The sequence below is a fragment of the Phyllostomus discolor genome, chromosome 2 (assembly GCF_004126475.2).
Source record: "Phyllostomus discolor isolate MPI-MPIP mPhyDis1 chromosome 2, mPhyDis1.pri.v3, whole genome shotgun sequence".
Classification (NCBI taxonomy): domain Eukaryota; kingdom Metazoa; phylum Chordata; class Mammalia; order Chiroptera; family Phyllostomidae; genus Phyllostomus; species Phyllostomus discolor.
Genome location: NC_040904.2, coordinates 3129550 through 3152204, shown reverse-complemented (window position 1 = coordinate 3152204; position 22655 = coordinate 3129550). Strand labels below are relative to the sequence as shown.

At 60.1% G+C, this 22655-nt stretch overlaps 1 protein-coding gene across 2 annotated transcripts in view; it reads left to right on the top strand.

Annotated features, from left to right (window-relative positions):
- Positions 1 to 22655, top strand: part of RUNX1 (RUNX family transcription factor 1) — a 207434-nt gene that overhangs the window by 58935 nt on the left and 125844 nt on the right. The gene's annotated exons all lie outside the window — the stretch shown is intronic.

Here is a 22655-nt window from a genome sequence, read left to right as displayed (position 1 = left end):
AACTGCAGATGCTTGGCTTCCCCCGGATCCTCCTTATTGATCGGTTCCCTAGAAATTAGTTAAGAAAGGGATTTCAAGTCACGTGCCCCATGTTTAAGGTCAGAGCCTTGATCGGAAGCTACTCCATGTTCCATGAACGTTTTCTTCTCGAAAGATGCTGACCCAACCCCGTCTTTCTCAGAGCTCTTGGGGGCTGAACACTGTGTGAGCAGGTCAGTCTGAACCCGAAAGGGCCCAGCACCGCCTGCCTAAGCACCGGCTGTGCTGACGCGTGTCCTTCCGCCTCGCCCAGCCTCCTTTCCCCGTGTGCCCGGGATCGAACGCCCTCCTCCCCTTGCAGATAGGGCTGCGGAGGGGTACATGGCGTGATGTGTGGGAAGCCCTCGGTCCGCACGCAGATGTCCAGCGGCTGCACCAGCCCTGAAATCCAGAATTACCCAAGTCCAGAGACTTGCTTTTCGACTCCGTGTTTTGAAATGACCTGAGCGCACAGGGAAGTTGCAAGTCACACGGAGGACTTCTGTGTGCCCTTCGCCCGCGTTGGCCAATGTTCCCATCTTGCCACATGCGCCCATGTCCTCCGTCGGTGCACTGCGGGGTCGGTGACAGTCTGCGACCTGGGCGCAGCGGCGGGCGCCTGCCTCGGAGGGGCGTCGCGAGGGTCGGATGCGTTCGCAGGTGTGTAAAATAAGACACGTGAATGCGCTGCCGCAACTGCAGGTGCAGCAAAGCCATGACGGGAGCCCGGGCCGGCCTGGACGCCCAGCGCAGGGACAAAGGAGGGAGGCAGCCTCCTCTCCAGGCGGGGGTGGGGGGTGGGGGCCCTAGCGGAGGAGGCGCCCTCTGAGGCCCGTGTGGCCACGCCCAGCCGTCTGTCAGGACCGGAGCAAAGCAGCGCCTTCCGCACGCCGCCGCCTCGCCTTCTCCCAGCGAAAGGCCAGGGTTTGAAAAGTCTCTGTAGAGCGTGAGCTGATTGAATTTGCAAAAGTGAGTGCGGCCGTGCACGACCTCAGTCCACTGTCATTTGTGATCAGGGGTCACCCACGGCGCCTCCAGAACGCGTCACCGTCAAGAACAGAGCATCCCTCTGGTCCCAGCTCCTCCTCGGCCTCCAGCCCGGGAGCGGAAGCCACCTCTGCCCGGGCTGTCGCAGTTCTCGGAAGAAGAGCGGCTGCCCGAAGCGCCCGTCCCCTTTAGCTATACGAGGCCAAGGCCCTGTCCGAGGGCAGGAGAGCCGTTTCAACCCCGGATGGGGCCCCGGGCGCCAGCGCCACCCAGGACAGAGTGTGTTCTGGGGCAGGTCCCGCGGGAGGCCACGGAGCAGCCCCGGGAGGACGGCTGCCGCGCCCAAGCCTCCGCGGCGGCGGGTCCCCGCAGAGCACACACGGCCGCAGCGGCGCGCGGCAGCAAAACCCCAGCACAGATGCGCTCCGTGCGTTGTAAAGAGTCCCGTAGCGCACGGAACCACCCCGCAGACCATCCGCGTTGCCAAGTACACGTGACGCACGCCTTTTGTCCTTCTTTCAGTCCTCACTCCACTCCTGGCTTATTTGTGCAAAGTTACAACTAGAGCGTGCTCCGCCGCCTTCCCTCCCACTGCTGGAGCGCCGCAAACCCCGGCCGGCCTCCACCGGCGCAGGCGCTCGGGGTCTCGCTGCGCCCTGCACGCCGGCCATGTGCAGGCCCGGCCGGGCCGGGAGGCGCGGCGGCGGCGGCGTGCTCCTGGCGAGCAGGAGGGTCGCTGAGAGATATCATATGGTCTCCTGGCAGAAGTACAAAGTGCCTCACGCCGTTTGATCTCCTGTCTTAAACTCAAATGCAAAATCTGATAATTGGGTCAGGCAGGAGAAGAAGCTGAGCGGTGGTGAAGTTCTTTTCATTTCCTTTTTGCCATTTCTCCACGTTTCATCTTTTCTTCCCTTTCTGCCCTGTCTTTCTCCCGGATCCCTCTCCTTTTTAAAAAAAAAAATCTTTTCTCAGCCCCTGAAGCAGACAGGCTGCCCTGTGAGTGGAGGCGGGTGGGAGAGGAGGGGGCCTTCTGGCTGCAAGACTCGGCCCGGGGTCTGCAGCCCGTCTCCTCCGTCAGCACCTCGCGAGCTGTGCGCTGGCTTTCTGCTCCATTAGCCACAGCCCTGGAGAACCGGCTTGAGCCCAGCGAAAGCCGAAGTCATGGCTGGGTGTACTTGTTTAGAAATACGACCGCCTTCCCAGACTGGGATGCGTTTAATGTGAAAGGAATTCATCGCCGTCTCTCTGGGTTGGGGCATTAAGCAGACAGGGGCTTGCACTTCAAAGGGCACAAGAGATGAGTAACAACCAGGCCCCCCTGGGGGGGGGAAGGGTGCGGGGGAGGGGGGCAGGCAGCCATCTAAGGGTCTGACTTGGGCCTGCGGGACAGTGGTTTCCAAACAGGGAGAGAGGAGGCCGCACGGCTGGTTCGGCCTCTCCCGGGCCAGCTGCCGCGGGGTCGCTGTCTGTGTCGTTGCTGAGTCGTTTTAGCTGGAGGTAAACCCACCTAGGGCTCCCCAGCGGACGTGAATTCAGCCCCGCCCAGCAGGGCGAGTTCAGAGATGACTGCTTTGCTCTCGGTCAGGGTCCCTCTTTCAGAGTGCAAAGGGCCGTTACTCACCCTCAGGTGAGTCACTGATGTTTTCCGCGGGTCAGCCGCCCACCCACGTGGACGCCCTGCAGCAGCGTTAGAATGTTCTGGGAACTTCTCCCTGAAGGACCACCTGGACTGCGGGGGGGGCGGGGAGGGGGGCAGGGGAGTAACTGGAAGCAAGGCACACTGCCACTGTCCCCATAGGGATGGTGTCGGTTGGACTCAGGACGAAAAAGCGTTCTGGACAGTTTCACTAGACAGTCACAGAGAGGGTGGGGCCGGGAGGGGGCTTTGCCTCCGTGAGGATGTGGAGGGCCACCTCCCGCCCCCGGGCCTCTCCACCCGTGGCTCCCCAAGCCACTGCTTTCTGAGAGACCTGGTCCCAAACTTGGACTCTTTTAGAGGCTGGTGCCAAAGGGTCCTTTTCACGGGGACCACAGGTTCTGAAGTTCCCAGCATCCCTGGCGGTTCCCAGACCTCCCGGCCAGCCTATGGGTTTCTGCAGACACGTGAGAGGCTCGGGAAGAATTGCCCCACTCTGGGGCCCCACAGAGAGCTCAGAACCGACGGGCTCACTGAGACCCAGGCAGACAAACCAGGACACGGTCCTAGGCCCAAGCACCTCCACCACTGCCTCCTGAGGACGCCCTGGGCCCCGGCAAGGGCTGGGTCCCGGGAGGAGGGCCCGGAGGGGACTCCAGATGCCCAGGGATGCCGGTCAGTGTTTTTGCTGGACCTCAAGGCGCTTTTGCCGGACCTCAAGGCGCTGGGGAAGGCCAGCGTGGGGCAGGGAAGATCCTCGGGCTGGCTCTGGTGCTCAGCCCCCGCACCCTCCCTCGGGGGCATCAGGGTGGACCTGACTTGAAATGGACAGGAGGTGACGGTGCCACGGAGAGTTAGGGGCACCTCTGTCTGATGGGGGCTGCGCCGGGACGGCCGCCCGCAGCCCGGGGAGAGGGCAGCTGGGGCTCGCAGGTCTGCAGACTGCACCCGTCAGTCAAATGTTTAAGGCCCCCCGGGGCCTCCGAGGACCCCTGCGCACGTGTGGATGAGTCACCGTGGCTGCCCCAGCCACATCACGTCTTGTCGTTTTACTCAGTGTGGCCGGGTGTCCCTTCCCACCGCGAGGTTAGACCTTTTCGGTGAAACATCAGAAATGACTGTTGCACACCTCGTGCTTGCCCACGGAAGGGCTGGTTTGTGGCCGCAGGGGGCCCGGCACTCGGGGGCTTCGGGGTGAGCTCCGCCTCCCCCTTGGGTGCCGCAGCGCCGTGCCCATCTGACAGCTGACAGGCTGCCGCGCTGGGGAAGGGCCCCCAGCTCCCCCTGGGCCCCATCCGACGCTCTGGGGACAGAAAAGCCACTAAGTTAAAAACCACGTTGTGAATTTGTTTTACTAACACCCCCAAGATTTTTTTCCCCCATTAGTGGAGAAATTAGTATGGTCTGAATACCCGTTTTTAATGCACGCTCACTCCTGTCCGTCGTTTTTCCGGCTCCCTCAGCACGTTTTAGCAACGAGAATGATTCACCGCGACGGCAGCTTCCTCCGGCGGCAGCCTCCGCCGGCGGGAAAAGGGGAAACCGAGGACTCTTCGGTGGAAGTTAACGTGGAAGCCACGTTACCACCATTCCTACAGCGTCCGTGCCCATCACAGCAATGTCAGCGGCAAAGCAAAAATAAATAAATAGAAGGGCCAACGACATTAATTTCCATTTGCAGCAAACCCAGGATTGGATCAGTGACCTGGCCCCTGGGGCGGAGCCCGCTGTGGGCGGCACATGGGGACCCGGCCGGGGGTGGGGCCGGGCTTGCTGTGGGCAGGCGAGGGTGAGACTGCAGCACCCACTTCTCCGTCCCGAGGAGCGTGACTTCAGGCGCATGGCCTGCCCCTTTGCACCCGTGTCCCTGCCTCTGCTCGCCGGGATGATAACAGCACCCACTTGTGAGGCTCCTGAGGATTCAATAGGCTTCTGAGGCTGACCCATGCCGTGCACTTACAATGGTCCCAGGGGACTTGGTGAATCCATTAGAAATATTAGCTTATTATTATTAATGTAATTTCTTTTGGTTATTGTTTATCAACCCATGGTACCGGGAGGGTGAAAGGCCTACATCTGTGTCAGAAGATGCAAATGCAAGTTTCATCCCTTTGACTTTCTCGCCGCGTCTTGAGCAGATCAGCCACCCTAAGCCTCAGCTTCCTCACCTGTGGGACAGGGCTCTCTGTCTGATGTGCGTAAAAGCACGCAGATGACGTTGAGTAAGAAATGGAAACGCGCTTTGTCGCCGCAGGTGAGACCTCAGAGCCTACCTTAGTCTAGAGGACGGCAGGTGGCAGTGGAGGGGACAGCTCCAGCCCGGTGCCCTGGGACGCCTGTCCCGGTGCGAGGAACGGGGCGTGCGCACAGGATGCCGTGGTGTGACCAGGCGGGAGCGCTGGGGCCAGGGCACAGAGTGGCGAGGAGCCGTGCCCAGGCCCCGGCCAGGAGGCCCCGCCCCGCAGGCGGCCCTCGGGGCGCGCGTGTGAGCCCCCCCGGTCTCCGCCTTCCTCTGAAGGGCCGGTGGCTGGTGGATGTGCCCACCAGGGACTCTGGGGGGGAGGGGGCACCACAGGCAGCAAACAAGGCCGTGCGGTGCCTCAGACAGACATTCTGAAGGCGCGTTCCACACCCCCCACACTCCTCCCTCCCCCGGGGATGGGAGTGCGAGGCGGCCGTTTCTCCTTCTCCTCTTCGTGTGACGCTCTTGCCCTCGGCTCTCTGCCCCAAGGCCCCGCTTCCGTGAAAGAGGCGCTGCGTAAAACCCAGACAGTGCGCCGTGGGAGGGCGGAAAGCAGAGGTCGCGGGACGCCGGGAACACGAGAGAACACTCTGGATGAGTTTTATGCTAGTTTCTGGACTGTTCTGGGACTGCTTCCTGAAAATGTGGAGATGGAGTGTGCAATGTGCGTGCCGTGTGGAGAACATACTCAGATCCGTGTGCAGGTATGCATTCGTGTGCCTGACGGTGTGTGTGTGTGCATGTGTGGGTGTGCATGTAAAGGAGTGTGAGTGTGTGTGTATAAATATATGTGTGTGGGTGTTGCATGTGTGCAAAAGCATATAATGCGTGAGCATGTGTCTGTGTGTAGGTGTGTGAATGTGCATGCACAAGTACATAGGTATGTGTATGCGTGAGTGTGAACATGTGAACATGCGTGTGAAAGGATATGAGTTTGTATGTGCACAAGCACGTGGGTGTGAGTGTGAGCATGAGTGTGTGTGAGTGGGTGTGTCGCATAAGCACATGGGTGTGTGTGCACATGCATATGAATATGAACACGTGAGTGTGCCTGTGTGGGGGCAAATGTGTGTGAATGTGTGTGCACAGCACATGGGTGTGTGTGTGTGTTACATGCACAAGCATATGGGTGTGCGTGTGTGCATGTGTGTGTGCTCAGAGCACTCTGGGTGTCGGTGCCAGAAGTGACCATAGACATCCTGCATCCGACTCACACAGGAGGAGCCGGGGCCCGAGGGGGACGCCCTCCCCTGCCCGCAGGCCGGGCTTGCGGCGGGTGCAGGAGCGGGAAGCAGCGCTCCAGCCCCACTGCCCTCCTCATGCCCCACCCTCTCTCCCTGCTCGCCTCTGGGGCACCACCCCCCAGGGGCCCACACACCCCTCCTCCCCTGGGTCTTCTGCCCTCACTATGAGGGTCGCGCAGGCAGGTCCAGAGAGGCCTCTGTCACCCTCGGTGACACTAACGCGCCCCTCGGGCCATCACACACGCAGCCTCCCGTGTGTGTCTCCACTGCAGGGGGGAGGTGGCTCCCCAGGTGCTCACATGGACTCCCAGGTCCTGCTCAGTCGGTCGTGTCCACTGGCCCAGCTGGTCAGCTCTGTGTCCCCCAGCGGTCAGCACGGACCCTCCGTATGCCGGACCCCCTCCAGCCAGCCCCGTGAGTGGAGGGCAGCACCGGGAAGGAATGGATGAGTACGTGCTGTCCTGTCTTCCGTTCTGCACCAGCTAAATGAGCTGTGTTTACCTGAGGCCGAGGAGAGGGGGCTCCTGGGCCACCCGAGACCCACGGGGCACTCGGCGTGCCCGGCTCCGCGCTCGCAGGGCAGGGGCAGGCCAGCCGAGTCCCTCGGCGCTGCCCTGTCTGAGCAATCTGCTCTCCGGGCCAACCTGCGGGCTCCCTGTCCTATCACCGGTGACAGCAATGATGTCCCCTGACCCACTGCCCAAGCCCACATCTCACCTGACCCTCACCTCCGCCTCGTTCCGATCGCCCCTGGGGCTGGTCTGCCAGCAGCTCCAACAGCAGATCCATCGTACGGGAAACAGCCAGAGGCCACCCCCAGTTGTCCCCATTTCGGGTCCCTCCCTACGGGTGCTGGGCCGGCCTGGCATTTTAGCAAAGGGAATCATGGATGTGTAACAGGGCCAAGGGCCTTAGAGACCACCTGAGTGCCACCAGCTCAGGTGTCCGAGGACACTGAGGCTCCGCGGGACACTGATGCTGAGCCCCCCGCAGGCCAGGCCGGGCCGGGGTACCACAGCGTTGGCAGGGTTTCCCCCGCATTGGGTAGCTCCCTGGGTCTTACAGCAGGCCTCCTCTCCGCTGGGGTTTAAAGGGCCACCCACGGCTGTCCCGGGCGCTGTGGGCGTGTGCAGTGCTGGGTGTCAGGAGGGTGTGGCTCCCACACTGGTGCCTGGGGAGCATCCCGCCCGCATTGCCTGCTGGGCCACAACACCGTTAGGGCGTGGCCCCTGCCCTCGGGGACCCCGGCCCGAGCTGGGAGGTCAGATGCCCTGTACCCGCGCGCTCAGCCCTGACCGCCCGAGAGAATCGCCCGCCTCGGGCGCTGGTGCCCCCGTGACGGGTTCTCTCCTTTCCTGTTTGCTGTGGGCCACCTTGGCAGGGGACCATAGGGCAGGCCCCTGTTTTGACTGACAAAATACGAGAACACATATGCAAATTTCGTCCCCGCAGCAAGGCGCTCCAGGGCTGCCGGGAAGGCAGCAGTGTGGGGCAGGAAAGTGAAACCGGGGGGTCAGGTTGGTGCACGTCTGTGACCGAGGGAGTCACGTGGGGTGTGCATCTGTGTCCGGGCCGTGTGTGGTCAGAGTCCTCTGGCTTCAGCGTCCGAGCCCACAGCAGAGCCTCAGAGCGCCAGAGCACCAGAGCAGAGCGGCCCCGGGCCAAACACACCAGCTGCAGCAGCATCGCCAGCAGCACGGTGGCATCGGTGGTGGAGACACCTCCACAGTCGGCAGTTAAAGACATGGGGTGAACCTGCCCGGCTGTTGCAGATTCCCGCAGGTCATTCCTGCCACATCTGAGGGCATCACAAGGGGGGCGTCAACGGGAGCATTAACGTCTGAGAAAGACGTTTCCTTTGGTCACTCAGAACGTCCGACTCAGCCCGTTGCCTTGGAGAACACCGTCGTTTCGATCAGGGACGGTACGGGTGCCCGTCCCCGTGGCCCGTGTGCGCTCTGGCCCTGCTGTCCCGCCACGGGCTCGGCCGGCGTTGGCTGGCATGTGAGCCTTGTTCTCTCTCTCGCAGGCCGTCTGCCGGGCACACCCAGCGCTGAAGGGACGGGGCGAGTGTGGGTCGCAGAGGGAAGCAGCTCCTTCGGCTCTGAGGGCCGAGGCGTGCGAGGTGTGCAGCACAGGGACGTGCCCTGCGTGTGTGGCTCTGAGGACAGGAGGAGGGGGTGCGGAGGACCAGTGTGGGGGCGCCAGGGGCCTCGGCTCCCAGCCCGTGACACTGGGCCCACCCATCCCGTGTGAGAATGCAAGAACCCTACAAGTTGTGCGCCATGGAAACGACACTCAGGGCCGGCAACCTGGTGACAAACGGGCCTGGCCAGGAGCTTGGGGTTGTGCGCGACCACACGGCCTCGTAACTGTGTTTCCGCCCAGTGGCCGTGTCTCTGTAGACATGTAGACGTGACAGTGGCCGTTAGCAAGTCCAAGGCTGAGGTGGCTGGATCGCAACTTCAACGAAAACTGGCGATTCTTCTGTCCACGTAGCGTGCGTTCTCACGATCTCCCGTCGGTTGATCTTCCCAGAGAGAAGCGTTTTCGACTTTGGGTCCGGGAGAATGCTGTCCACAGGCAGCACCCGGCTACAAAACGTCCCTCTCTGCCCGTGTCGGCCCCCCCTTCAAGATCCCCCTGTGGAGGTCACCCCGCGGAGGTCACCCCGAGAAGGTCACCCCGAGAAGGCCAGCGCAGAGCTGCCATCTTTGGCCTTCGGGCGCTCCTGCCCCAGCCCTGCTCTTGCTCATTCCAGGGCTTCGTGCTGTCCAAAGCCTCCAAAAAAAAAAAAAAAAAAAAAGAGGAAAACAAAAGTACTTCTTTTGCTGAATTTTCTTTCAGAAACGTGGGATTAATTACAAGAGTACTGTTTAGTTTGGACTCTTAGTGGACTTTATTTCTAAACTTTTGCTTGTGAACATAGGAGGAAAACGATGTTATTCAAGCTAAAAAAAGCTGAGCCAAACTCCTCCTGACAGCTCGCCCGGCCGGAGCGCGGCTGACGTCTGGCCCCTTCCGGGAGAGCGGCCCAGGGTCCCCAGCAGCGCCGCAGCGCGATCACGTGACCAGAGCGAGGCACTCGGTCTCCCGACCGCGACAGGAATAAGCAATATAACTGTCAATAACTGTTCAGCAGAGCTTCAGGCACCGTGGTCGCCCGCTGACCGCGCTTTTCTGTGCTTATTAGCGCATTTGCCATCAGCGCTCCAAGTTCGCCTCCGTGCACCCCGGGGAGTCTGCCTGCGGGGACTCTGCCCATAGGACCAGGAGCCCCCCCTTCGCCTGCCCTCGGGGTGTCACTTTGTGGCCAAACGTGCTCCACTTCCAACTACTGGCTTTGGTCACACCAGGTTCCGCCCCGCGTGCCCACCCTCCCCGCTCCCTAGAGGGTCAGAGGGGCGAACCCGAGGACCAGCACACCCTCCGTGTGCTCGGCCAGCCTCTCTGAACACGTTAGAGGCTGACACCCCCGTGTTGGAGAGCGATGGAAGTGATCGCTCCCATGTATTGACACTCAGCGTGGGCCGGACACTGTGCTGGCTGCTGGTTCCCAGTATGCTCCCCGAACCCTCGCAGGCCCTGATGAGAGTCCCACGGGAACCCCTGCAAGAGTAGGAACCCGCCGGGGGCAGGGGATTAAAACACGGACTTGCACACCGCCATTCACCCCATGGGGACCTGGGCGTGGCGCGTCCGGATGGGCACACAGTGATTGACAGCTGAACGGGATCGGAGGGCTCTCTGACACTCTGGGGGCCTACCTGCCCCGGGGGCTGGGCGCAGCTGGGAGGCCCACCTTGCAGGTGCAGATCGGGGCTGCAAGGGGTGGCACACTTGCCCACACTGACCCCGGCCCCCAACCGGCCTGGTGACCGCAGCTCAGGAGGTGACCGTCCTCAAGGCCAGGCCCCAGGGTCTCAGGTCCACTCACACACCACAGCGTGACGGTGGCCTTCCAGACGAGAGCAAGGGGCCACATTCTGGCCGCACTTTGCTATGGAGACCGGGGGGGGAAGCACTTCTCAGAGGGCTGGAAGAGAGGGCTCATGTGCGGCAGGACCGTGAGGCCCCTCCGAACAGGGCAGGCCTCCGAGGCACAGGGGGGAGAAAGCCAGGCTCCCGTGGGGAGAGTCGGCGGCCGCATTATGCAACCCACTGGGCGAGGCTTCTGGGGGAGGTTTGCACACACAGACACGTCAGGGAGACACTGGGGACCGCCTGGTGATGATGCGGATCTCCCCTCTCAGGGGATAAACGGATTTCAGCGCATTACCTGGGCTTCCATAATCACGGAGTCTGAGATGACTCGGTCATTCACGGAGGCGTGGGCACGGGGGTGTGCTCTTCCTCCCCAAAGCCACCCCATTTCAGGCTGGAAGCTCGGCCCAGGGACCCCCGGCAATGACCGTGCACTGTGCTAGGTGGGTGCTGGCGGTGGCAGCGGGACACGTGGTAAAGCCTGTCATCATGGGACCACTGGGCTGACACCTGAAACCAACACAAAATAATATGGAATATCAACCGTAATTGAAAATTTTTTTTAAAAAATTTAAAAATCTGCCCCATCTAGAAGCTCTATAAAAAGTCACTAATTCGACCTTGGCACGCAGGTCCCCGTGTCTACGGGACTCATGTATGTCGTGTGCACACAGCCGCGCGTGGGGGCAGCCGGAGGGATCTGGAACGTCACCTTCAGTCTGCGTCCCAGCAGCAGCGTTCGTTAGCCCAGCTACGAGCAACAGGCCACGGTGGGGGCGGGGGGGGGGACTGCTGTAATGAGTAAAAGTCAGCGTCGAATCCAATCTGTATGATCTGTCTGGTGACATAGCACCCATGAAATAAGGCAGTCCCATCATCGAGCAAATGGGGGAACAGATATGACGTCGTGGGTGGTCCAGGGAGGGAGAGAGCGTGAGTTCGAGGGAGACCGTGGGGAAACGGGGCCCGCAGAGCTGGCCTCCCGCTCCACGAGCGAGCCTGGCTTGCGGGGACGCAGAGAGAAGCTGCCGGCTGCAGACCCGGGCAGGGCCCGGTGCCGTGCGGGTGGGACAGTCTGGGGGCAGACGCGCTGCCTCTTCTCTGGACCTCCACGTCACTCACGTGAACGGCGGGGTTCAAGTTCGTCCGGGGACGTTCACGCTGGAGGAGGCACACGTGTCAGGCCACACCACACCCCCACCCCCCAGAGCAGAACAGTGTGCTATTCTGCTGCGTCTTTCACGGGCAGGCACGCTCGGGCACCCAAATGTTAGCCAGGGCGGGAGAACCCTCCTCCTGCCTCGCTGGCCGGAAATCCGCTCCAGCCACGATGAGCCGCACGGTCTCCGTCCACTCGCTTTCGCCCGGATCGCTCTGTAACTCAGAGAAACCCTCTCCGTCCTGTCGGTTTGACAATCTCCAAGAACTACAGCATTGTTGGGGAGGGCGCGGTAAGCACAGGGAATACTTTCTTCGATCGCCTCTCTTTCTTCCTCCTCTGTTAGAGCAAGGAAAAGCATTTGGCGGGGAGGAGAACAGGTCTCGGTCTTGTAGAAGCAGACTCTCCGCTTGGGGCAGTCTCCCCAGCTGCACCCCGCCGTCCGTTCGTGGTGACTCCGAGTGAAGGTGCTGCATTCGCTCCCACCTGTCGGCAGTGGGTTGGGGGGTGTCAGAAGTGCCCCCCCGCCGTCCAGCAGAGGGTTGGGAAGGGTCAGAAGTGTCCCCGCCGTCCAGCAGAGGGTTGGGAAGCATCAGAAGTGTCCCCGCCGTCCAGCAGAGGGTTGGGAAGCATCAGAAGTGTCCCCGCCGTCCAGCAGAGGGTTGGGAAGCATCAGAAGTGTCCCCGCCGTCCAGCAGAGGGTTGGGAAGGGTCAGAAGTGCCCCCGCCGTCCAGCAGAGGGTTGGGGGGGTCAGAAGTGTCCCCGCCGTCCAGCAGAGGGTTGGGAAGGGTCAGAAGTGTCCCCGCCATCCAGCAGAGGGTTGGGGAGGGTCAGAAGTGCCCCCGCCGTCCGAGTGCAGGTGAACCGGCCTCCCGGGTCTCGGCACCTGTCCTGAGGGGCGGGACCGGCAGCTCAAGGAGCCTGCGGAGAATCGTGGGGTCTCACACCCAGACCCACACCGGGCCGTGCTGGCTCACTACGCTCCTTCCTCCCCGCTGGATTGAGTCCGTGGGCGCCAGTCAGCACAGCACCTGGAAAACAGGCCACTCAGGTGAGGCATCTGACCAGGGCGATGGTGAGGACGCTTTGCACCTTTCGGAATCCACACTGGGCTCCTGCGTGCTGGGAGGGCCGGCCGGCCAGCGGCGCGTGGTGTGGCTCGGGAGCGTGGTTTGGCCTGGGAGCAAAACCACGGGGGCTGTCTTCCATGGAGACGGGTCTGGTGACACACTGATCATCCCCCGTGGGCCTCTCCCCTTCCTGCTTCCCACGGACCCCGGGCCCCAGGAGACGCGCAGCGTGCCACCGCCGTCGCCACCGCCGCCAGAAGGGAAATGGGGTAAAGGCTGAGCAGGCTCCCGCAGGGCCCTGAACCCGGTCCAGGGGCGCCGGGACAGCTGCTGGGACTTTGGGGTCCATCCTCATGGGGCCTGTCTGGTCGGGGGGGAGGGGGACAGGAATGGAACCTGGCCTTCCCCCGATCTGAGGTTTCTGGCCCGTCGGCTGTTTTGTCATTGTATTCCCGCGGCAGGAAGCCGTGCCATTGCCAGACAGGGCCCCGGGGGTCCGACACCAGCGTGGTTTGCTCTCGGGCCAAACGCAGACTGAAGCGTGCAGAGCTCACGCAGCCGAGGGGCCTGTGGTCTCACCTCCGGGAGGGGCCGTTCGTCCCGCTAATCGTCCCCCCCACTCCGCCTTACAACCCCCGCACCGGCTCCCACATGGACGCGGAGGCCGGCTCGTGCTCCGTCTGTGGCCCACCAGCCTCTGGTGCCGCTTGCATGCATCAGACTAATGGAAATATCCATTAGGCATGGCCCAGAGTGGCTCTGCGAGCAACAGTAATGGGCACTTGCCTGAGCGTGGGGCCGAGGGAAGGGAGCCGGGCCCTCCTGGAGGCGTCCGGGGAGTGACGGTCGAGCAGCCGCGGGCCCGGCACCGCGGGCCCGTCAGGGACAACATCTGCACAATCGCCCTGTGTGAGTCTCGCCGGACACGGTCGTCCATGTGTACGTAAGTGGGTGTGAGCTCTACTCGAGGGCATCAGAGCAAGTGTAAAGGTGCAGTCCTCTGCCTCTTGGGAAATGGAAACGTAACAAGCCTGTTCGGGTGATCCCCCAGCCCACTCGTGGGAGCAACCCTGGGCCCGGCACCACGGTCCATCCCCGGGACACAGAGGCCCTCCCCACACAGGTGGGCGCCTCCCGGGAGCGATTTCCAAACACCCACGGCCACAGTGTCTCCGGCTTTCGACTCTCACTCCCTCGATCCTGGACTGAGTCACAGGGAGTGGGGGAGGGGGGCATGGGGATCATAAAATCTGAAGGTGCTTCTTCTTCACTGCGCCCTCGCGTTCCTTGAGGAGCGAGCCCGCAGCCCCCCCTGGTCGGCGGGCCCCCTGAGAGGAACCGTCCGGGGAAGGGCTCTCCCGCGCCACCACAGAGGTGAAGCCAGCTCGCACAGGCCCTAACTTGCTTCCCGTGTCTCTCGGTAAATGAGCCTCGGAACTTCAAAACGCAGAAGACGTAGCCATCGTCCCGCATAGCCGACCACCAAGCAGTGAAACTCTTGTGATCCTTCCGTGCCGTCAGGAAATCAGATCCCACACACTCGTCTTCCCGGTCGCCGGCTTCAGGAAAGTGGCCCTCCAAGGGGACGCGGGTGAACCGCGCTGGGACGTTCTCTGCAGAGCCCAGGGGATGGCATTTAGGAGAATTCTCCGGTAACAGAGTCTTCACATGCCGTGCATGAGAAGACGAGCACTTTGGAAGACTGGTGGGGAGATTATGTTGTGAGTCACAGGGCAAAGCCCGTTTCTTTGGACGCACGGTTGGGTAGGTCTTTGTGTCTCGCATGCAGACTCTTCTGGACAATGCCGTCGGACGCCTTGCTCCAATGCATAGAAAGGAGTGCAGATCTGAACCCGTATGCAGAAGTGGGTGGCTACGTTCACAGGCTGCTTAGGAGGAGCCCCAGGAGTGGAGCGGCTGACATCCCAGAGTGAACGGGGCCAAGGGACTTGGCCCTGGAGTCTTGGAACACAGTCGGCACTGGCAGGAAGCCCCCCGCCCCCTCCGAGTGCCCCGCAGGCACCCTCCCAGCCAGCCCCCGCTCTCTGCCGCACACGGCGCCAACTGTGTTCGATGTCCTTACTTCTCGTAGCCTGTCCCACGCGGGGGGGACCAGATGGCGATGCCTTGCACGGGCCTGCTCCGAGAGGGAACAGGGGAGTGGCAGTCCGTGGGCCTCAGTGGGCAGCCTTTTTCTTCTGAAAAGCGTGGAGACCGAGTCCCCGAGAAGCAGCCTCTCCACGTCTCGCCCCCCCCCCCGTGGTCACACGGGGGGGGAGCAGAAGGTGGGGCTCACCTCCCCACTCCATGACCTCTCCCTCTCGTCCTGTCCATCTGGACCGACGTCCTGTGAGCAGGCCAGCCTGCCCCAGAGGTGGCGTGGTGCGACCTTGAGCCACGTGCTGCTTGGTGGGACCCCAGAGGCTCAGAGGCTAACAGGAGCCCAGAGCAAGACTCCCGACACCAGAGTGAACGTGGAAATTGTCTCCATTCTGGACTGAGGCTTGTGGTCAGAAAGATACTTTGTTGCTACGTTGACCAGCCCATTAAGGCGACAGAGCGGGACATACCCGCCCTCAGCCAGACCTGCAGAACCGGGGACCTGGGGAAAGTCCGTTTCCTCCTCTTGGCATCTCCGTGCCTGGCGCCCACACTCAGCCTTCCGCGGCCATCACGGAGTCAGACGATGTCGGCTCCGGCTTCTCCTCGGAGCAGCGCCGGGCCACCGCTCTCCCCGAGAAGGGAACTCGGCCCGCACTACTCGGAGCTCAGGCTGAAGAGGGCAAGTCCATGTGGGGGAGGCAGAAGCACAAGTCAGGGGTCCTGAGCTCCGTGGCAGAGAGACGAACTCGTGACCACTCTTTAAAGCACCAGAGAGCTCCTGCCCTTCCTCACGGGAGCCGGAGGGGAGGCTCATCCCGCTTCACGGGAGGAGGAGAACCGTTCGGGGCCACGTGGGCTTGACTGAGGGGGGGGGACTTCCGAGGAGCCCACAGGCCCCTTGCGCCTGGAACGGATCTAACTGTAGCCCATTTCACGTATCCCCTCCAGTCTGACTCGGGTCTCGGAACCAGCTGGATGCGAACCGTCCTGTCTCACCTGCCTCCGGGTGGGAGTGTGTACGCTCTCCGGAACTGATGATATCCACAGGAGCGCGAGCACTGTGTTATCAAAGCTGACCTTTGAAACCTTAGGATAGCTGCTCCGTCCTTGTGCCATGAACCGCTTTCCCGCAGAAAGTCATCTAGAACTTGACGTAAGAAATTCTGGATCCACGCCTTGATGGCTGTGGCTGCAGGTCGAGGGTTCAGTCCCCCAGTCGGATAGGGGTTGCAGGTTTGGCCCCGGCTGGGGGCGTGTGTGAGAGGCGACCCATCAACGTTTCTCTCTCTCTCTACCTATCTCTCTAAAAAATATAATTAAAAAGAAATTCTAGATTTTGGCGATTAACATAAAGCACGTGTAACTGGGGCACTAAAGAACCAACGAATGTTTGTGTCAGCTAAAGGCCGCTGGCGCCAGTTCAAGGCGACAGGAATCCCCAGTTGGAGGTGCAGTAAAGGAGGAAACTTCATCCCATGCAGAACAGCTCAGCTGGTACACAGCACAGCTGTGAGGGGGCCCTGGGGCCAGGCCCTCTCCGGCTGGACAGCCCAGCTCCACGCAGCTCCAGGCTGGCCTGCTCCACTCCATGCCCCCCTGCCCCCCTGCCCTGTGCAGACCTGCTCCGCTCTGCTCTGAAATCTCAGCTCAACTCGGCTGGAAGAGGGCAAGTGCGGCTCCCAGGGACAGAGAGGAGCTGAGTTATGTAGACAGACATCCCCGCCCCTGGTTCCCGATTGGTCCATCCTCATGCAAATGAGGACTCCGAATCCTCACAGTTTGATTGGTCTGAGAGGCACCGTCCTGGTTGTTCAGAATGGGGCCACTGTGATTGGTTGGTAAAGAAGTGGATGGGGGGGATATAGCCATACAGCTCCAATTGCATGGGGCAAGCCTCAGTCCTATTGGTTGAAACAGGATTCCAGAAATTCTAAGACCTGGCTGGGATGGCAGGAACCCGGTGCAGGCGGGCAGCTGGTGCAGACAGCTCAGGGCAGGCCTCTCTGCAAAGGGCCGTTTGCCTGAGCGGCCCCTGTGCAGAAATGGCTGCCAGGCTCTGCTTTTTAAAGTTCGAGCCCATTAGCCACCAGGGTTCCTTCTCAGGAGGTGTCTTCTTTCTCAAGGTTCACTCTTCCCACTCGAGAGACCACGAGGCACCCTTCACTTACAGCCCACGGAGTCTGGGCTGTGCTCAGGAGGAAGCTGCCATGACGGGCTTGCCTCGTGAGCCCTGGCTTTTCTTCGTCCCATCAGCAGCTTCCCTCCCACCAGACTCTCACTCGGTGGCCTTACTCACAGCCTCGTGCCACCCATCAGCATGCGGAACAGAAGCAGTAGGAGTCGACTGTATACTGGAAGAAGTGAATACTTTTGCTCTCTTTTTTTAGATTTTATTTATTTACTTTTAGGCAGAGGGGAAGGGAGGGAGAAAGAGGGGGAGAAAAACATCAATGTGTGGTTGCCTCTCATGCACCCCCTACTGGGCACCTGGCCCACAGCCCTGGCCTGTGCTCTGACTGGGAATCGAACCGGCAAACCTTTGGTTTGCAGGCCGATGCTCAGGCCACTGAGCCACACCAGCCAGGGCTTTCCTTTTTAAAACTAAAACCAATCCACTGAAGTTACGAGGTTGAAGCACTGCCCCCCCCCATCTCTGCAATGCGGACTATTCAATGGGCTGTGGCTGTCGGTTTCCCTCTAAATTAAAAACAAAGGAACACACAAAGGGGAGGGGGATCCTTGGTTACATATTGCACAATTGTTTGGCTGGCCTGAAAGGTCTTGTCCAAGAGGAAGAAAAAAAAATGGAAACCCAGCGATGCAAAGATCACAGAATCTGAAATGTCGCAGTTTCCCAAACCCCCTGTGCAGAAGCTGGCTGGGGGCTGGCACCCCCCACCAAGCTGCGTGCCCAGCTCGCAGACTTCATTACGCCCCCGGGGGAGAAAGTGTTAGGGAGCCTCTAGGTGGCCTGTGCATGGGGCAAGGCATCTCGGTGCTTACGTTTTGGACCTGATGTGCACGAGGGCTCACTTGTGGTGTTGCGCCTGGCATGGGTTTGGACAAATGTATGATGACATGTGTCCATCACAGTGTCCTGCAGTGTCTCTTCACCATCCTGACCACCCCCCCGTGCCCTGAAGCCCCCTGTACCCTGTCTACTCACGCCCTTACCTGCCCCCACCCTCAGCGACCGCAGTCTTCCCCAGTGAGCCAGGTGGTTGGACCCACGCAGGATGTACACTCTGCAGACTGGCCGCTTCCACGGAGGAATATGCACGTACGTTCCTTCCATGTCCTTTTGTGGCTCGGTAACTTATTTCTTCATCGTGCCAGATAACAGTCCATTGTCTGGATGGACCGTATTCTGTTCTTCCCCTTGGTTGCTCCCCAGTTCTGGCACTGAGAATAAAGTGGCTCTCCACGCCACACACACATTTTTCCTGTGGGCATAAGTTTTCGCCTCTTTTGGGTAAATACCAAGGAGTGAGATGGCTGGACCATATGGCGAGAGTAGTTTTAGTCCTGTAGAGTGCTCGCTGCAAACTGTCCTTCAGAGTGACTGTACCGTTCTGCATCCCCACCAGTAAGGACTGGGAGTCCCTGTTGCCCCACAGCCTTGTCAGCACTTGGTGATGTCCGTGTGCCGGATTTTGGCCCTTGTCATAGGAGTGAAGTGGGTTCTCATTGTTTTAATTTGCATTTCCCCCGAGGACCTGTGATGTGGGGGACTTTCACATATGCCTGTTGGCCATGCGCACATCTTGCTTGGTGAGGTGTCTATGAAGGTCTTGGGCCCGTTTTTTAATTGGGTTGTTTCCTTGTTGCGTGTTGAGCGCCTCGCTTACTTGGACAGTGGTTCTTCCCCGCCTGCACCGTCTCGTGGGAAGGGTGTCTCCCAGTCTGCGTCTTGTCTCCTCGTTCTCTCGACACTGTCTGTCACGGAACAGAAGTCGTTCATTTTAGCAAAGTCCAGCATATCGGTTATTTATTTTTTTCCCATGGACTGTGCTTTGGTGTTGGGTCCGAGAATCCGTCACCACACCCGAGGCCGTCCGGCTCCTTCCCAGGAGCTCCGGCGTTCGCATTTAGGCCCGTGATCCCGTCTGCCTTCGTTTCTGTGAGGAGCACGAGCTCTGGGCGCCGCTCCGTCGTCCTCTGCGCACCAGTGCCCCGCCGCTCCAGGCCCACGCCTTGAACTTGCCCTGGTTTGTGAACAACGTGGGCTCAGCATTCTGGCAGCTGCGGCCTGTGGCAGGTCTGAAAGATCCCCACAGATGGGAAAGCATGTCATTCCAAGAAAAAAAAGAGAGAGAGAAGAAGAGTAAACGGAAGGCTGGGGAAACACAGGGAGGAACTGGGAAACGGCCAGACCATGTGTGTGCACGGGCCCCAGGCGGCCCGGCGGCCCCGGAGGGCTCAGCTGAGCCTCAGGGAAAGCAGGGTCGGTCCAGCTGCATGTTCTAACCAGAACCACGTCGGTCCCACATTAGACACTGGATTACTCCAGTTAAATGGGAAGTTCTACGGGGGTGTCCACTGGCTCTTGGTTTCGTACGAGATGACTCCTCAGTGATAGAAAGAAAACACAACTTTAGTTCCCCCGGGAACATAACTGGCATGGGGCTACTGGCAAACAGCCGTGTGTGATGCTTGCAACCATTTAGTATCTTAGTCTCCTCTTAGCCACGGTGGGTCTTTCCACCGTGGATGTCATGTAACTCACGGTGTATCAATTCCACCTATTGATAAAAACGCAAACCTTGGAAGCCGCACGTTAGCAGCCTGTGGGGTGAAACGCAGGCTTGCCTGCCCAGTACAAGCCCTCAAAAGGTGGCACACTGAGGTTCGGCCTCTGTGGGAAGAATTCTGGTTTTTAGAGACTGTACACTTCTCATTTCTCTGGAACATTTCGAAGCCTTATGCTTTACTATTGAATCCATGAATCAAAGCGAAAGCAGTTTTAGGAAGAAGGAACTCAACCTCACCTGGTGTTTTCTATGGAAAAAACTCCAAACATGTGGGTGCGCGGCCAGGTCCCCCGCCCCAGCGGGGGGTCTCCCTCTGCACCCCCACACCCAGGTGGCAGAACCATTTTCCTTTTCCTTTTCTTTTTTTCCTACGAACTCGTGTCACTTCTTGGAATGGAGTGTAACAGAAAAGACGGGCCCCGAAACACACACTGAAAACATTTTCGATTCGTCCTTTTGGATTGTTCCCAGCTACAGAACTCCACTTCTGGGACCGTTAGAGGGGACCCCAGGTAAAAAGGGACTGTTAATGAGGTCAGCTCACAAGGTGCGTGTTGGCTATTTCTCTCATCGTTGACTTATTTAATGTGTTATTCATGTGTTTATAATGAATAAGAAGCGGCTTTCACTTATCAGTATCAAAGAAATAAACTGTGGAGGCTGAGGAGTGAGAGCAGACCTGGTGGGTGGAGTTGTGGGGATGACGTCAGGTGCTTGGCCCCAGAGCCTCTGGGGGTCACCAAGGTGCGGCTCTCGACACCCGAGTGCTGTCCTGTTTTTGGTGACGGCCACAGTGCCACCATGGCACACTACAGGCTTCCTCTGTGTTTGAAACCATTACAGTAACAACAGCAACAGCGACAATAATAACGGTGATTGTGGGAGTGCTGAGAAAAGACACAGTGAGAGGGAGCGTTGCCTTAGTCAGCCCAGCTGCACGAATAATGATGACCTGGCCCGTGACACAGTGTGTCTTTATCAGGTGACCAAGGTCGGGCCCACCTGTGCACAGTCCAGCTCGGTTTGGGCCAGGCCCTCCGTCTGCAGGGGGCAGGAGCCCCGGCACACCTAGGTCCCTGGGCCAATAGACCCTGTGTCTCTCCCAGCTTTATGCAGAGTTCCTTTAAATACTTTCCTTGAGCCAAACAGACAATCATTTTTAGTATTTTTTACAGATTTTATTTATTTATTTTTAGAGAAGGAAGGGAAGGAGAAAGAGAGAGAGAGAGAGAGAAACATCAATGTGCGGTTGCTGGGGGCCGTGGCCTGCAACCCAGGCATGTGCCCTGACTGGGAATCGAACCTGCGATGCTTTAGTTCGCAGCTCGCGCTCAATCCATTGAGCTATGCCAGCCAGGGCTCATTTTTAGTATTTAAATCGAGTTAACCTCTTCTCCCGCTTCACGGTGGGACCTACATGGGGGTCTGAATAAGGAGGAAAAAATAGTTTTTCTCAATTCACACGTGTTCACATGGAAACACAGAAGACAGTATATGTTCTTCATGCTCGAACCCGGGAGCCATGGGGAAGCGCCTCGGAGCACAGGGTCTGCTTTTCTCGGAGCCAGTGCTCCCGGCAAGCAGACCACGGGAGGGCATGGCCCGCGGGCCCGGGGCCTGCCGAGCAGCTGTCCCTCAACACTTCCTGCCACGCTGAGACTTCCTTCCCTCCCTCCACTCCGGCCCGTCCCTGGACAACCAGAGAGACCCACACGGGGCCGCACCTGGGCCTGGACGGGACTCGTCCATGCGCGCAGTTTCCAGCTCCCCCCTCCCCCCCTCCCCCCGGCGCCGTCCAGGGGACGTCCCTCCTGTTCCCACTTAGGCGCGCGAGCACATCTGCTCCCCAGGAGACGGGTCAGCTACCAAGAACTACTGTTAGATTTCTCGCCAGCCGGGCTCATCCCTTCATGTGGTTTCTGTTTTCTTCTTTAAGCAGCTAACCATGTTTTATTCTTTCTTCCATAAAAGCTAAATTTAGCCGGGTCCTCTACTAATTTAAAACACTTTCTGGAAATGACAGAGTGCTATTGTTAAAGACAGGGAGAGAGGCCGGGTCCTGAGCGGCCGGTGCACACGAGTGGGAGAGGGAAAATGAGTGTGGCCGCGTGCGTCTGTACATCTCAGATGGTGTTTGGATGGACAAAGGGCGTCTGGGCTGCGAGTGGGTTCACAGCCGGGACTCATGTCTGTGTTCTGATCCAGGAGGGGGCTTCTTCCGGGGGGGGCCCAGCCTTTCGACCCCTCGTGTCAGTCCCTTGTCCATGTACTCCAGCAGTGAGCCCGGAGTTCGGTATGTGGTGACGACTGCTAGGTAGGGCTCCGTGCGCTGCGTGAACACCCGCCAGCACGCCGTGGCGTGTCCCCGTGATCCGCCCGCGCTGCCGCTTGTGGGGTGCCCATCACGCCTGTGTTCCCAGTTCCATTCAGAGCGTGAACACGGGGAGGGGGCTCTGGCCGGGCTGGGGTGCTGTCTCTGCTGACCGCGTCCAGCAGGGGACACGAGGCAGGGCCCGGGGGCGTGTGGCTGCCCTGGGTAGGGGACAGCGATGCCTGCGGTAGCCTCGGGACGCCGCTCTCCATCCTGCGCAGGGCGGGCTCCGCCACAAACTGGCCCCCAGCCGAAACGTCGGTGTTTCCCGGCTGAGGAGCTCTGCCTGAACCGGCTGACGAAAGAATGTCCAGCGTGTTCACTCGGGAGGGGCCGCTGCTATGATCAGCATTAGTGCCCACCGTGTTACTGCCCCGACGCTGAGGTGCCTGGGGCCAGAGTGCTGCTGCCCAGGTGCCGGGTCACCTCCAGCTGTTCTGTCATTCATCTTGTCATTCTGTCAAGCAGGCCCCCTCGTGCCCAGGGCACAGGCGTGGCCGGCCCCCTCAGGTAGCATCCCACGTGGGAGTCCTTGGGCCTCCGGTGCAAACCAGCAGTGTGGCTCTATGACCCCGGCCACGGCCAAGGCCACCCAGATCCAGAGCAAGACCAGCTCCGAGGCCCAGAGCCGGGAAGGCCCAGGGTGGGGCACGGACTGGTCCATCCCGCAGTGTGGGCGGGGAGGCGCAGTGCCAGCCTGGCCACACCGAAGGCCAGGGAACTTTGCGTTCTGAATGGAGCACAGCTCTTGACAACTTCCTACTGTCCCCCCAGTGCCCATCAAACCTGGTAAGAGGGTGGGCTGTGCTTCCGATTCTGGGCATAAACCCTAATGACACAGCCTGACAAAGTCGTTGTAAAACAACCACATCCAAACTGGGTGGAAGATCGTCAGCCTCCCACAACTCATAAAACGTCAGATGTCGGGTTCGTTATTAGAGACGTGACATTGGAGGTGACGAAGAATAGACGCTAACAGCGTCAGGGCGTCCCAGCCAGCCCCTGGGCGGGGTTCGACTCAGTCACACGCGATTCGGAAACACTGGTGCCCGCCCACCCGGCCGCGGCAGCACGGGACACACGTGC